Genomic DNA, 16,742 nt, shown 5'->3' on the forward strand with positions numbered 1-16,742 from the left:
TTTTTTACAAATGAATCAAGTGTCGTGCAATTCACTACAATGCCCGGTAATTGGTGCCAATCAAATATGGCTTGGGGAACTAAATATTTACAGGAGTTTACTAAGTGGTGGACGGATGGTTTTGCAGTGGTTAGATCTGGTCGAGTGGTTATAGGAATCTTGCAAGTAGCGAGAACAAGGAATTTTATAATGTCCATGGTAGAAAAAGTACACAAATTTAAGTTTAGAAATTATTCTCCAGTTTCTTAGTGGTTGAAGATTTGCTCTCTTTACTAGGTTAGTTGCGCTACTGTATCATGAGTAATCCTAGTATAGGCAACTGGCTGAATTTTGGCAACTTTTGGGTGAAGGCATCAATGTAGCCGTATTTGAGACCCTCGTTATTACCAAACGAGGGTCTCGAATCAGACTACATTGATGTCTCCAGGTAGCATATGTGGGTTTATTGGCCAGTTGCCATCACCCCAAAAAATCACGTTCTCGTGACGCCTGCGGCAGAAAGGACGTTCCACGTCCGCCGCCAAGGTCTGTGAGTAGTGGCGCTGGCTAACGCTCCCTGGGTTCTACTAGGACACATAAATACCCAAGAATGTGGATGGGGAAACAGCGCCGTGGTAACTCAATTGGTAGAGCATCGCACGCGAAATGCAAAGGTTGTGGGTTCGGTTCCCACCGGCGGCAAGTTGTTTTTTCATCCCCTTTAATTTCCATTAAAATAATAAAGTGTGCAATAATAGATGGCTAAGTAAGCGTGTTGTAAAAAATACTAACACAACTGATAACACAGAGAATCCATCAAACGTATCAGTAGGTAAGAGAGTATTAAAATAACCGATGAACAGAAACACGTAAGATAAACAACAAAGGTTGGGCAATTAAGCGTGAAATTTTTCATTCTAAAACACTACAACGTGAAGCGCAAGTAATATCAGGATAAGTTTGTTCATGTTCCAAGACCGCAACTTAGGGAGAACAGAAATCAACCTACGCCAACCGAATTAATAAAAATATTTGAGGTAGCATTGTTAAAAACAATATTACAAAATAATAATGTTTGGATTATTAGTTAACGTAGAAGCAAACGAGTGGTCACCCTATCTACTAAGGGCATACTGTACTTTCACATAGTTTCTTAAAGTAAATGCCAACGCTGAATATTTGTCCTATTCAACCATAAACGACATGACGAGTGCCACGCTCTTTCAGAATCAATCTGCGGCGAGAGGGCCTTTGTAATTGTGTGGGCGGAATCTCAGGAAGAAAGTGTGTTTGCCACACCTACAACATTGTCTCATGCCTTCAAAGAAGCTGTTAACGCCGTGGGAGTGGCAGATTGCAGAATGTGACACATCGTTTGTTGACGTCACTAAGCACGTCCGCAACGCACCTATTAACGTGCGCTTTTCTAGAAATTCAGAGGAAATACTCACGGGTGGAGTACTACACTGTAGCATGAAGATCACATGCTAGTGTGTCTTATGCAGCACTTGGACCATCTGTCACCGAATACGATGTCCTGCACACTAAAACGAGCATATTTACAGCTCAGAAATACGCAGTCCGGCCGGCTGATGAACACATGAAGAAAACAAATACACAGAAGCTCGTATATACTGACTGTTTAATTGTTGTACAATGCTTAGGTTCGTTTCATAAAAGCGAAAATTCGGTACTTAGTGACAGCGAGAAACTAACATTCGGTAGCCGTCCCTGCCATAGATTTGAAACTTTGCTATAAGAGAAACAACATGTACTATTCGTAGCGCTCATGGGACAATGAAACACCTAATAAGGTAAATGTCATTAAACCACAACTAGAAAACTGGCCACACATATGAAAAACCGAGTTCACCATCGGACCACTTCGAAATGACAACACATTTGTCACCCACTCATACCTTTTCACTGATGACGAAGTACCTGCCTGTCGTGAATATAGCGCTACGTTAACTGTACGTCCTTCACCTATTGCTGGAATGTCATGCTATAGAGGCTCACAGGAAACCACATTTTCGTTTACCATACCGTCAAAAAGTGCCACTACATCCAACAATGTTCAAGGTAATGGCCAATGGTGCATCTTGTGTTTCGGGTTTGAGACAAGTTGACCGATAGCACCATGCCGCGCCCAACAAAGAATGCTGCTCCGTGTTCCCTTCCCCTCTACTGGAAATAAACGGACTGTACGTTTCGTCCCCGTCAAAGTCTCACGTCTCTTTTCTGCGACGCTTTTTGCCCCTGCCGTTAGGCCCGCGCTGTAAGTCCCGCGTTCCAGCTGTCCCATCGAAGCGCTACCACATCTGGCGACGAGGTAATACCTTGGTACTACTTGCCTCTGCTGCTATTTCCCTTCTACTTCCGGCATGGATAAAACTTTCCTTTCTTGTGAAAACTATAGTTGATTGGAACAAACTTGACGCAGATGTATTTATTGAAACGCCCACAACTGAATCATTTGAGCGTAAACTGTCATGTGTTTGCTGAATGCATTGTTTGATTATTGCGGAACTGGTGTTGCGTGTTTGTGGAAAATTTTTTCCCCCACCCCTGTAACCGCCCGCAAGGGCTAACAGTATTGGAAATAAATAAATAAATAAATAAATAAACTTTGCCTGCTTCCACTACTTCAGCTCCGGCGACAGCAACTTCTTCGCACCCTTTGTTCGGCATTCCCCGTATGGCGTTTGCACCTCCGCCGCCGCCATACCTTCCTACACCCGGTACTCCTACTGTACTACGGCTAACGTGGAAACGAGCTCCGGCGACAGCAACTTCTTCGCACCCTTTGTTCGGCATTCCCCGTATGGCGTTTGCACCTCCGCCGCCGCCATACCTTCCTACACCCGGTACTCCTACTGTACTACGGCTAACGTGGAAACGTTCTTTTCACACGTTTCTTCAGGTGACCGTAGGCGAGGCACCACGGGACCAAAGAAAGCAAGCCGTCCTGCTGAGCAACTTGTGCTTCGAGAAGCAGCGTTTGTATTACGACCTTGCGCTGTAAGCGGGCCCAGCTGCTGCAACGTATTGTCACGTAGTAGTGACGGCGAAGAAGGCAGCAAAACTGTGATTAACGAAACTAGCGTTTTATTTGGCGAACATGCGCCCTCAAAAGCAGGCTACCATCAAAAAACAACGATAGCGGCGAACACACTCGGTGATCGTCGAAAATCTGATCAATGGGTCAAGCGCGTCGGCTTATATGCATCAGTCGTCCAACGTTCCAGAGTAAACGCTGGGACCCGCGTGTCTTCCACAAAGTTCTACACTATTCGCGTCGCGCATACGTGCAATCACATTACACAAGGTTCGATGACAGACAGCGGATCGAACCATCGATAACAATTCAGAAACTTCCGATACATGCAGGCGCGTCCTGCGCTGTGCGATAACATTTGTTTGGCTGTGGAACGCGGTCGCCCGATAAAGATAAACAAGTACACGTGTCAATACTCCCCTATTAAGAAAAGCATCGACCCGATGCTGCAAACAAGCGAAAGTAATAAACACCCGTAGCAAAGAAACAACAAAATAAGGAAGTTCGTCAGCGTGCGTAAAAGGGCTTAAGACGCACCACGTGGACGGCTTCAGATCGTATGCGGCGCCACTCTGATTGCGAAAAGCCGTCTGGCACGACCTCATAATCCAGTTCGCCAATACGTCGGATGATCTTCTACGGTCCGAAATAGCGTCGCAAAAGTTTCTCACTGAGACCTCGTCGGCGTATCGGGGTCCAAACACAAACACGGTCACCGGGCTGGTACTCGACGTGGCGTCGTCGGAGGATGCAGTGTCGGCTGTCGGTACGCTGCTGGTTCTTGACCCGTAGGCAGGCGAGCTGTCGGGCTTCTTTAGCGCGGCTGGAGATAGGTGGCAACGTCAAGATTCTCTTCGTCGGTGAAGTGCGGCGGCATGGCGTCGAGTGTCGTCGTCGGGTTGCTGCCGTAAACCAGCTTGAACGGGGAGATCTGTTCCTTGCACCGCCGTTACGTACAGCAGAGGTTACGTACAGCAGGACGGAATCCCATGTCTTGTGTTCCAGGTCGATGTACATTGCTACCATGTCAGCTAGGATCTTATTCAGCTGCTCTTAAGACCATTCGTCTGTGTGTAGTAGGCAGTTGTCCTCCTGTGCCTTGTCTGACTGTGCTGCACAATGGCTTGGGTGAGCTCCACTGTAAAGGCCGTTCCTCTGTCGGTGATCAGGACTTCTGGGACGCCAGGTCGCAGCAGGATGTTCTCGACGAAAAATTTCCCCACTTCGGCTGCACTACCTCTCGGCAGAGCTTTAGTTTCACCGAAGCAGGTGAGATAGTCTGTCGCCACGATGATCTACTTATTTCCGGATGTTGACGTCGGAAACGATCCCAACAAATTCATTCCAATGTGCTGAAATGGTCGGAAAGGAGGTTAGATTGGCTGTAGTAGTCCTGCTGACTTTGTCGGTGGTGTCGCTTCGCTGACAGTCTCGGCAAGGCCTGACGTAACGGGCGACGCTGGCGATCAGACGCGGCGAGTAAAACCTTTCCTGTATCCTCGATAGCGTCCTGGAGAATTCGAGGTGCCCAGCGGTCGGATCGTCATGAGGGGGTGGAGTACTTCTGGACGCATCGCTTAGGGAACAATAAGGGTGGTTAGCGCGGACTGAGGAGAAGTTCCTCTTCACGAGTACGTTGTTTCGAAGCGAAAACGAAGACATCCTCGCTTAAATGCCCTAGAGACAACGTCGCTGTGCCCTTCCAAATACTAAGAGAGGCTTTTAGCTCCGGGTCTCCTCGTTGCTGTTCAGTGAAGTCTTCCGCGCTAATTATTCCAAGAAAGGCGTTGTCATCCTCGTCATCTTGCGGCCAAAGGGCGCGTGATAGGCAATCGGCGTCAGAGTGTTTTCGTCCGCACTTGTATATTATGGTGACGTCATATTCTTGCAGTCTGAGGCTCCGCCGCGCCAGCCGTCCTGAAGGGTCCTCTAAATTAGCTAGCCAACACAACGCGTGATGGTCGCAGACGACTTTGAATGGCCTGCCATATAGGTAAGGGCGGAATTTTGCTGCAGCCCAAATGATGGTGAGGCATTCTTATTCAGTCGTAGAATAATTGCGTTCCGCTTCTGACAGCGGCCGGCTAGCACAAGATATCACCCGTTCAAGTCCTTCTTTCCTCTGGACTAGGACGGCACCGAGGCCTAGGCTACTGGCGTCAGTGTGGATTTCGGTATCGGCGTCTTCGTCGAAATGTGCAAGTACCGGCGGCGACTGCATGCGTCGTTTTAGTTCTTGAAATGCGTCGGCCTGCGGCGTTTCTCACTTGAACTCGACATGACGTTTGATTAGATATGTTAGCGGCTCAGCGATGCGTGAAAAGTCCTTCAGAAAGCGCTTGTAATAGGCAAACATGCCGGAACTGCATTTTTTGTGTCCTTCGTTTTCCGTACATGCTCCCCTCACACAATACTTCTATTTGGAGCCTGTGAGTATTCTGAATAAATAAATAAATAAATAAATAAATAAATAAATAAATAAATAAATTAAATCTGCACACTGCCTTCTTCTCGATGGGCTGCGGGAACTTTGCGATGGCAGCGGTCTTGTGTGGGTTGGGGCGGACTCCAGATTTGCTGAAGACGTGGCCTAGGAACAGCGGCTCATTGTAAGCGAAGCGGCACTTTTCTGGCTTCAGAGTGAGCCCTGATGATTTGGTGGCCTCTAGTACTGTTTCAAGTCGCCTAAGGTGGTCGTCAAAATTTCCGGTGAAGACGACGACGTCATCCAAGTGAACAAGGCACGTCTGCCACGTCAATCCTGCTAACACCGTGTCCATGACGCTCTGGAACGTTGCAGGCGACGAGCACAGTCCGAATGGCATGACCTTGAACTCGTAGAGGCCATCTGACGTGATGAAGGCGATCTTTTCGCGATCTCTCTCATCGACTTCTATTTGCCAGTAGCCAGATTGCGGTCCATGTACGAGAAGTATTTAGCATTGCAGAGCCGATCCAATATGTCGTCTATCCGTGGAAGGAGGTATACGTCCTTCTTCTTGATCTTGTTCAGTCGACGATAATCGACGCAGAAACGTAGGGTTCCGTCCTTTTCTTCTCCAGGACTACAGGAGATGCCCACTGCCTTTTCGACGGCTGGTTGATGTAGTGCCGCAGCATTTCGTCGACTTGTTGCCTAATAGCTTCACGTTCTCGCGTTGAAATTCGGTAAGAACTCTCGCGGAATGGTCGAGCGCACTCAGTTATTATGCGATGCTTTGCGACTATGCGACGGTGTTTGTGGAATCCTCGATGACGTCGAAAATCAGTCTTTGTATCATCGGAGAAGACATCTGAGCTGTTGCTGCTTGCTCATGGGGAGACTTGGATTTAGGTCGAAGTCTGGTTCGGGAACTATGGTTGTCGTAGATGCGGCAGAATCCGAGAGGACAAATGCATTGCTGGTTTCCACGATTTCCTCGATGTGCGCGTTTGTCGTGCCCTTGTTGATGTGCTTGAACTCTTGGCTGAAGTTGGTTACCATAACTTCCACTCGCCCTCCGTGGATTCGAGCGATCCCTCTTGCGACGCAAATGTCACGGTCGAGCAGGAGATGTTGATCACCCTCGATGATGCCTTCTACGTCAGTGGGTGTTTCGGTGCCGACGGAAATAATAATGATGGAGCCGGGCGAGATGCGGACTTGATTTTCGAGCACACTAAAGGCATGGTGACTACGAGAGCTCTCCAGCGGCTTCGCTCGATCTTCCGACAGCGTTATCGACTTCGACTTTAGGTCGATGATTGCGCCGTGTTGATTCAGGCAGTCCATGCCGAGAATGACGTCTCGTGAACACTGTTGGAGAATAACGAAGGTGGCAGGGTAAGTCCGGTCATGAATGTTAATTCTTGCCGTGCAGATTCCAGTCGGCGTAATGAGGTGTCCTCCAGCGGTCCGAATTAGAGGGCCTTCCCGTGCAGTTTTACCTTTCTTCGACTGGATGGCAATGTGTCCACTCATTACGGAGTAATCGGCCCCTGTGTCCGCGAAGGCGGTGACTGCGTGACCGTCGAGAAGCACGTCGAGGTGTGTGGTTGCTTGTCTTGCGTTACAGTTAGGTCTTAGCGTTGGATCACAGCTGCGTCGGGTTTACTTGTGGTTGGTATGTGGCGCCGTCAGGTCGTCTTTCGTCGGCCGATTCTTTGCTTCCAGACTTCGTCGGGACGGCGGCGTTTGGTCGTTATGTCGTCGAGATGGTGTCTCCGGCGTCTTCGTCGGTGGCGGAGGATCTTTCTTTTGAATTGAATTTTATTTGTCGTTCATTCAAACGAGGGTAGACTGAGACTAAAGGCATAAAGCCTGACAAAGGTCTCAGCCCCCACGAACGACAGGTTTGACAGCAGGTCACACACATATGTACAATTTTGCGCGTTACAACAGCGCTGGTTACTGTGAAAATTCATGGTAGCAATGTTCATGGTCATTCGATTCTTCAAATGTACAGTAATATGTACAACAACGGCTAAGTGCAAGTAAGCATTTGAGATGCTAATGGTAAGCTAAAATTGTACAATTATACATGAAATAAACGTCAGCTAATTTATGGAGCAATATAGAGCAACAACATGCGCAAAAAAGAAAAAAAACATCATAATTGTGTGCCAAAAGTAATAAAACACTGGGAACAATACGTGGATGCAAACATATTTGTGTTAATACAAAATCCAACAATTGATATTAAATGAAATATGTGAATCCTGAAAAGAAAAAAAGTATGCAATTCATGGCAGAAACATTTTTCACTTTATTACACGCATTTATTCAATTTTAAAGTATATGTGTTCCCTATCTAACAAATCTCTTATTCCTTCTTTAAATGTCTGTAAGGCAGTGTTTAAGGATACAGATGCACTGTAACTGTTCATTATTTTTGTGGACTGATAGAGAAATGTTTGTTTGCCGTAATTGGTCCTTGCTTTTGGTGTGTGTCGTGAGCTGTGTCGCAAGGAGTATCCGGAGAGGTTACATTCACTACACTGAGCGCTTGGATTTCTCTTTCGGATTTCTAGAAGAATTTGCATGTAATATATCCTGTCCGCAGGCAGCATATCGTATTTTTGGAATAGTGGACCGGTTCTTAGATCTGAAAAACGGCCATAGTAATTTGCATATACGCGGATAACTCTTTTCTGTAAGGTAATCAATTTCATGTAATTTGTTCTGGTGGTTGTACCCAGAACCAATATCCCGTAGCAAAGCTTTGAATAAATAAGTGTATTATAAAGTTGTATTTTCAGCCATAGAGGGATCAGATGTACAATTTTATAGATTACACCGATGTTTTTTGATAATTCACCGCAAAGGGACTTTACATGTGTATTTCATGATAATTCTTCGCTGAAATGTATTCCCAGAAACTTTTGTTGTTTGACCTGTTTAATAAGGTAGTCGTTAAATTTTACTTGTATTCTACCATCAATTCTTTTATTAGGCGCCCTAAATATAATGTAGGTTGTTTTAGTTGCGTTCAGCTGGAGTTTGTTGGTCGCCAACCAGTCAGATAACGAAATTGTATATTCATTTACACACTGCTGTAATTCTGTTGTGTTATCAGCTGTAAAGAACACATTTGTATCATTTGCATACATTGCCAATATTTGTGAACCTGATAAATCTGTAATATCATTAACATAAATTAGAAATAGTAACGGTCCTAACTTTGAACCTTGTGGGACACCTTGATGTAGGGTAAGCATGTCAGATGCAGTATTTCCCAGCTGCACGAACTGTTTTCTATTACATATATAACTTTTTATTAAGTCATTTGCAACGCCTCGTACTCCGTATCCTTCCAATTTTTCAGTTAGGATATAGTGGTCAATTGAATCAAACGCCTTTCTCAGGTCCAGAAACAGGCCAAGCGTTAACTTCTTCTGTTCGATTTTAGCAATTTTTCGATCTCTAATATCCAGTAAAGCTTGCTCAGTTGACTTATTTTTTGAAAACCGTATTGGCATTGCGCAATAACGTTGTGTTTCGTAAAAAAATGTGATAATCTTGCATAGATAACACCTTCAAAAAGTTTTGAAAATACCGTGAGAACTGAAATTGGCCTGTAGTTAGACAATTGGTCTGCACTTGCCCCTTTATAAATTGGTGTGACACGCGCTATCTTAAGCTCGTCTGGAAAAACGCCTGTGCTAAGAGACAAGTTTATAACATGCACGAGTGCTGGCCCTATTTCGTGTAACACATATTTAACCGGATTAGGACTGACACCGTCTACGCCAGCTGAAACATCATGCTTTAATGTCTTGATACGATCACGTACTTCACTCACACATGTCGGTTTGAAAAAAAGTGAGTTTGATACACGTGCTGTGGAAAACCTGTGATCGTTTTCGATTGCAACGTGTGCAGGGTTCATACCAGCGTTAATAAAATGCGTATTCATGCAGCTAACCATTTCCGCACGTTCTATTTCCCGTCCGTTTAGGCATGTCATTTGCGGATGCGCGTTTGGATTTTTTCCTGTTATATCATTAACGGCATCCCATATTTTTCTCGGATTGCTTCGTATATTCGAGAAAAGGCGCTCATAGTAATCACACTTTGCTTTCTTTAAATCACCTTGTACTTCATTCCGAAATTTCTTGTACGTCACGAATAGGTCAGGCAGCCGCGTGTGGATGAAGGCGTGATACATAGCGTCTTTCTTTTTGATGCCTTCGTACAAGTCTTTGTCGACCCAAGGTTTGTGCGCCTTTTTATGCTTCTTTCCAGAAGCCGCTGGCTGAAGTGGAAAAGCCAAATCATAGCACGCAAGCACATTTCGTTGAAATAGAGCAAACGCTCTGTGTACATTTGTTTCATTATAGATTTTTTGCCAGTCTACGCACTGGAGGAGACATCGGAATCGCTCTAGAGTATTTGATCTGATTATTCTGCGGAATCGCGGTTTGCAGTCATTGTTTTGTTTGTCAGGGTCTTTAGGTATAAGACAAAACACAGGTAAATGGTCACTCACATCTGCTATTAATACTCCCGACTTGACATCACATTCATTTAAGTTCGAAACGCATATGTCTAACAATGTAGCACTAATAATTGTTACCCTTCTTGGTGCAGTAATGTAATTACTGCAGCCATAACAAGAAAACAATGTTTTGAGTTCTAGCGACCATGCGTTATCAGTGATCATGTTGACATTCACATCCCCCATAATTACACAAGTCTCACTAGCCGATCGGGTCAAAAGCAGTAGCCTTTCCATAAAACTACAAAATGTAGCCTTGCCTCCAGTTGGGGGCCTATATACGACACTTACAATAGTTTTATTTAGGTGCACGGTCAAGCATTCTACATCATTAGTAATAACAGAAAATGTAATAATAACAACTAACTCCAACGGCTCTTTAACATAAACTGCTACCCCTGCACCGGCTTTATTTTCTCTTCTTACATTATGCGAGCTATACCCAGAAAACTGTGGAACAGGATCATTGGCAGTTGACCATGTTTCCGTGAAAAGCACAACATCAAATTTTTCGGTTTTTGATTGTATTAACTCATTAATTTCATCTAACTTACTTCTAATGCTTCTTGTATTAATATGCATACAGGATAACGTCTTACATCCGGAATATTCTTTGTTCAGCTTCTGCATGTCATAATAAGCTTCTGTCACTTGGTGATCAGATGACTGAGTAGACACCATATTAGTGTCATAGTTTATCATTAAGTCATTGTAGATAAGTCCTCAATAGCGGTGATGCGCAGAATGGGCGAAACGGCATCTTTCCGAGCAAGCTCCACGCCATTGGCAGTCCAGACATATTTCCACTTTGTTTCCTTCCTTTTCTGTCGCGCAGACGCGAGAAGCTTTTTGTTTTGTTGCGTCAAATGCTCGTTGACGTACACTGAGTTGTCTGAGGTGAAACCAAGATCTTTACAAGTTAGCTGCTTTTTTCTTGCCTTCATGTGCACACGGTTTCTTTTCATTCTTTGCACGAAGCGCACAACAATGTTTTTGACTCCAGTCTTTGCAGTTGACACCCAGTGACACGTGTCAATATCACTTTCTGAAATGCTCTCGCCAACCGCTACTCCAGTTCTTTATATCACTGTCATGACGTCATTTCCACCGGGCACGCCTTTAATTTCTAAATTATTGGCTCTTTGATACTGTTCTAGTTCGTTTACTCTTTGTGACAACCTTTCATTCTCTGCCTTGTAATGAACATTCAGTTTCACTAGCTCCTTGATCTCAGCCCTCAAATCAGCTATATCTTTCGTGAGGCCCTGCATTCCATCGCATGCAGTGGAACAGAAATTTACGCTGTCTTTAAATTCTCTGAGTTCCGTTCTCATGTCCCACTTGAAATTCTCTAGTTGTCGGCACAACTCTTTTACATCCATTTTACCAGACTAGCTCAGACAACAAAGCAAGTATACATCAATATCGAGACACACTTTGTTCGGCAGCGGCGCACAGGACCCAATCCAATAAAACGCTCGACTCCTAAACAGTTAGCTCACCTGCAAAAGCAGACGATGGCTATTAGCGCTCTCGTCGTCACTGTTCGTCAGTTCGACGAACAGCAACCGCACCTTCATCGGTTGCTGCTTTTGGTTTCGCGGATATGGGCTCGCAGACCGGCCTCCTGCTGTACCAGTGTACGGCCGGCGCTGTGGCGACAGGTAGCGGCCTGGTGACAGCGAACAGGACAGTAGTCGAGGGCTCCACGGAGTGGCGGCGAGGTAGTTAGCGATATCGCGAGGTCGTTTGCCAATCTGTGGTCGCGGCGCGTTAACTGCGAACCCTCGTAGTCCCATCTCCCGCTATGGGCATCGGCGGTAGACGTGACCCGCTTCTCCTAACTCGGTAACTTGGTAGCTGCTTCTCGGTAACAGAGCGGGCGGTGGTCAGGGGCGTGCCAGACGTCTCCCTTCCTTGGTTGGCTTCGCAGGACGACGGGTGGGCGAGCTGGCAGCGGCGGATGGCGGAACTCCGTCGTTACAGCGCTGTAGCGCAGGCGCGCAGTGCTACTTTGACGGCGGGCGACGGTGGCGTAGGTCATCGCTTCAGGCTCGGCCTGTGGCGATTTCAGTTGGCCTTCGGGACGTTCCAGTGACCGCTGGATTTATTCACTGGATATTCCAGTGACCGCTGGATAAAAATAAACAAGTGCACGTGCCAGTACGAAGACATCGTGCGTTTTTTTTGACAAACATTACGAATATAGTACCAACTCTTTGGAAGAGAGAATTATCTTCCGTCACCGAAGACAGCAGTCAGAAGAGTCCTTTCAGGACTTTGTTACTGTGCTACATAGGTTGGCCCCTGCTTGCGCGTTCGGCGCTTGGCATGAGGAGTCCCTCCCAGACCAAATCCCACAAGGCGTCTCCAAGGTCCCGAGAAAGGCTGCTCTAGAAAGGAACTTCGTTAACGCTAAAAAGGCTGATGAAATCGGAAGTGCCGAACAAGTTAACAAAAAAACTTGAAGTCTTCAATGGTTCACCTTTGCATCGCGTTTCGACGTAGCGTCAAGATGGCCTCACTAACTGTCACCTTCCTTGCCTGGGCACTTGAGACGGCAGTCATCGTGAACCTTCCTCCTCGACCCGACGGCTTCAAGTTGACGCCCAACAAAATGATGGAAAGCCGCAGTTTGAGGAAGACGGCCAACATGGTGTCCGGGCAAAATTCCGCCAAGGCAGTCAAGACGCCGCAGTCCATTGCTATCGGTGTGGTCCCACTCACCACATAGCATCTTACCCACGCTGTCAGGCCGAACACGTTACCTGCCTCGCGTGCAAATAAGTGGGTCATTACGCTTATTTGCCGTTCCAGGAACCGAACGCATTGAGCGTCTTGAGCACGAGCTCCGCAAGTCACCTCTTCTGCTGAAACAGAATCGGCAAGTACAGTCTCTTCCGTGCGAACAATTCAAGCACCGAATTCTCGTGGGGCAATAATTTACGCTGAAGTCCTTATTGCAAATACTTCACTAAAGTTTCTCGTTGATACCCCAGATACAGTGTCTTTGATGAACAGCGCTACGTACCAAAAACACATCAAGGATTTCCCATTGTCTGCTTCGAGTTTCTCAGCTAAAGAGAATACATTCAAGACAATGCTCCTCTGCTGTCGAGTACCACAATAAAGCTGCAGTTGGGACATTTAGCGTCACGAAGCAAATCACTTCTGGGTCTTGCTGCCACTCAAGCTCTGGGCATCGACATTCAAGGATAGTCGGTCACATGTCAGCTAGTGTCAGGACTTCCCGCTGACCCAAGTGTCCACTTGTTGTTTATTTATTTATTTAAGATATTTTCAAGGCCCGAAGGCATTACAGAAAGGAGTGGGTGAACATAACAAAAAATTGTGCAATATACAAAGACATATTCAACGTGGCGTTTCATGAATGCTGGTGTTGAAGGTGTCGGTATCCAGGATGGCTGCAACGGGGGTGGGAGGGTGGTTCCAATCTTTGCTTGTGCTAGGGATGAATGCATTGCTACAAAGTTTAGTACGTGAAGACGGCACACCAACTTTGAAACTGCGTTGTCGACATGCGTATTGTCGCTACCACGCAACGCTCCCGCGGAATTTTCTAACCTGTTTTCATAACAACTGGGAGTTGTGAAGGTTTTAATCCATGACGTTCGTCTACGAGCTTTAGAGCAACCAGTTTGAGCAAAACTACGTTCTCTACTTACGGTTCTCCGTGAGCATGTCTCCGCCGAACTGGATCGTTTAGAATCAGTTGATATTGATACTTACATATTGCAAGTTTCTTGTGGCCGATGCACGCGGGCGCCCTGAGGAAGACGACGAACGGGCTCTGGCTCTCGAGCTGTTGGCTGAACTGGCAAGCGCTGCAGTTACCCCTTGTAAATATACTTTGTATATAGTCTGCTGTCTCAATCCTTTGTTCACGTAACATTTTGGTGGAGGATGCTTTTCCCCGTCCTCGCCACGGAGCTCCACAGCGGCCGTGCCGTCCTGTTTTTCGCCATGGCTCCCGGTGACGACACCTCATCTCCTTCTACTCCTACGACCCCGACGGCAACGTACGTTACGGTTACCAATCCCCGTGATCCTGGCATATTCTCCTACAAAGATAATGTCGACGTTGAGGACTGGCTCAGCCTGTATGAACGTGTGAGCCGAAACAACCGCTGGGACCCTACCAATATGCTAGCGAATGTCCTCTTCTACTTGGGCGGCACTCCTCGTGTCTGGTTCCAGACACACGAGGACGAGATCTCTAGCTAGAATGCCTTCAAGAGAGAAGCTCAGCGACCTCTTTGGAAATCCCACCGGTCGGCAGCTGGCTGCTAGAAAAGAGCTTGATACCCGAGTTCTGTCTTCAACTGAATCGTATGTCTCGTACATGCAAGACGTATTCGCTCTTTGCCGGAAAAATGATGAGAAAATGGCAGAGGTCGAAAAAGTCGGCCACGTACTCAAAGGGATTGCGGACGACGCGTTCAACGTGTTGGTTTTCAAAAATGTGTCCACCATCGACATCATTGTCAGAGAATGCCGCCGCTTTGAGCTCGCCAAAAGTGACCGCTTCATTCCACAGTTCTCCCGGTTTCCTAACACGGCTGCGACGTCGTGTTGCATGAACCGTACCGCTTCACCACCCTTGAATGAACACGTCACACGTATTGCTTGCCGCTCCATCCACGCCCACTTGACCCCACCGTTGACCAACCAGCCCTACCTAGCGATCTCTCTCATTCAGACAGTTGTGCGGCAAGAATTCGCAAACCAAGGTTTTCCTGCTTCCTGCTCCGTCTCTCGACCTGACGCCTGACCGGTGCCGACTGCTACGCCTCACGGCAATCTGTATTCCCCTCACAGACACCGCAACCCTACCGAGTGGAGAACTCCGGAAGACAAGCCCATTTGCTTCCGTCGTCTCCGCATTGGCCACGTCACTCGCCACTGCCACACCTCCTGGACGTCGCCATATTCAAGCTCCTTCTCTCCATCTACCCGCCCATGTACCGACCCGCGCCGTTACTCGCCTCGCCGCATGCCTCCTACCTCTGACGTATCCGTCGATGTCAGTCGACCTGCTCACTCGCCGTCAACTCAGCGCCGTCGGCCCCCGTCGCCCCAGACACGCCGCTATTCGTCGCCGACCAATTCGGGACCCTCCCGGACGGAAAACTAGACCATGCAGCTCCTGGGGGTAGTGCTGCATTACCTTCGTCGTGTCGAAATCCTCCATTGACGCTGCCGACGAACCAGAACTTACTTGCCGTTCACGTCGACGGTGTTCCTTTGACGGCGTTAATATATACTGGAGCCCAGGTGTCCATAATGAGTTGTAACCTCCGTCGTGGACTGCGCAAGGTTCTCACAACTCCTACTACTCGAGCCGCACGCGTGGCCGACGGCAGCACTGATGACGTCACTGGCATGTGTACTTCCCGTATAAGTATCGCCGACCGTCACGTTCCCATTTTTTGGGAACGTGACGGTCGGACTCGACTTTCTTAAGGCGCATTCAGCTTTGATCGATTGTTCTGCCGGTACCCTTTGCCTCGAACTTCCTCTACTCGCGCATATTCGTGCCGAACTGCCGAAAAACTTTAGTACGACCGCCTTCGTCCGCCTGCCGCCTAAAGCATAGACTTTCGTCAATTTGCCATCGTCTTTTCCTGTGCTCGATGGTGATTACGTCGCGACATTTGTTCCTGATGTCCTTTTGTTGCGCAATATCACTGTGTCCCACTCCGTCGTCACCGTCGCTGATAACCGAACACGCCTCCCCGTCGTCAATTTTGGCATGACAGAGGAAGTTTTACCCAAAGGCATATCGGTTCCAACGCTGCGTGCTAACGGAGATGACCACGTCACGACGTTTTCCGTAGACGCCTGCTCAGATTCCTCACCATGTCCACGGGATGCTATTGCCCTGACGCAACGTTTCGTCCCATGATCGCTGTGGACCTATTGCCTGAACAAGCAGCAGCTCTGTGTCGCCTTTTGGTTTCCTACCACGACATCTTCAACCTCAGCAATCGTCAATTGGGCCAGACTTCAATTGTTAAACATCACATAAATACTGGTGATGCCAGTCCTTTTTATCGGCGGCCATATCGAGTTTCTGCTTCAGAGGGTAAGGTTATTCAAGGTGAAGTGAACAAGATGCTTGTCAAAGGCATTGTTGAACCTTCGTCGAGCCCTTGGCAATCGCCCGTGGTGCTTGTTAAAAGAAAGATGGCACATGGAGTTTCTGCGTAGATTATCGTCATCTAAACCCCATTACCAAGAAAGATGTGTACCCCCTTGCTTCGCATTGACGACGCTCTCGATTGTCTCCACGGTGCCAACTACTTTTCATCAATAGACCTGCGGTCTGGTTATTGGCAGATTTTGGTGGATGAAAAAGACCAAGAGAAGACCGCGTTCATCACTCCTGATGGTCTATATCAATTCAAAGTTATGCCATTCGGTCTGTGCAACGACCCAGCCACGTTCGAACGAATGATGGACTCTTTGCTTCAAGGGTTCGAACGGTCAACATGCCTCTGCTACCTAGACGAAGTTCTCGTATTTTCGCTTACACTTGAGACACACCTTCAGCGCTTATCAACTGTTCTTCAAGTCTTCCGCGAGGCTGGGCTCCAACTAAATTTCTCGAAGTGTCACTTCGGTCGTTGGCAGATTACAGTACTGGGCCACCTCGTCGACGCTCCCGGTATTCAACCAGACCCGGATAAAATTCGTGCTGTCACGTC

At 47.2% G+C, this 16,742-nt stretch overlaps 1 protein-coding gene across 3 annotated transcripts in view; it reads left to right on the forward strand.

Moving 5' to 3' along the window:
- The window catches only part of LOC142576639 (galactosylceramide sulfotransferase-like), a 181,004-nt gene that overhangs the window by 19,220 nt on the left and 145,042 nt on the right, over positions 1-16,742 (forward strand). The gene's annotated exons all lie outside the window — the stretch shown is intronic.

The sequence above is a fragment of the Dermacentor variabilis genome, chromosome 3 (genome assembly GCF_050947875.1).
Source record: "Dermacentor variabilis isolate Ectoservices chromosome 3, ASM5094787v1, whole genome shotgun sequence".
Lineage (NCBI taxonomy): Eukaryota > Metazoa > Arthropoda > Arachnida > Ixodida > Ixodidae > Dermacentor > Dermacentor variabilis.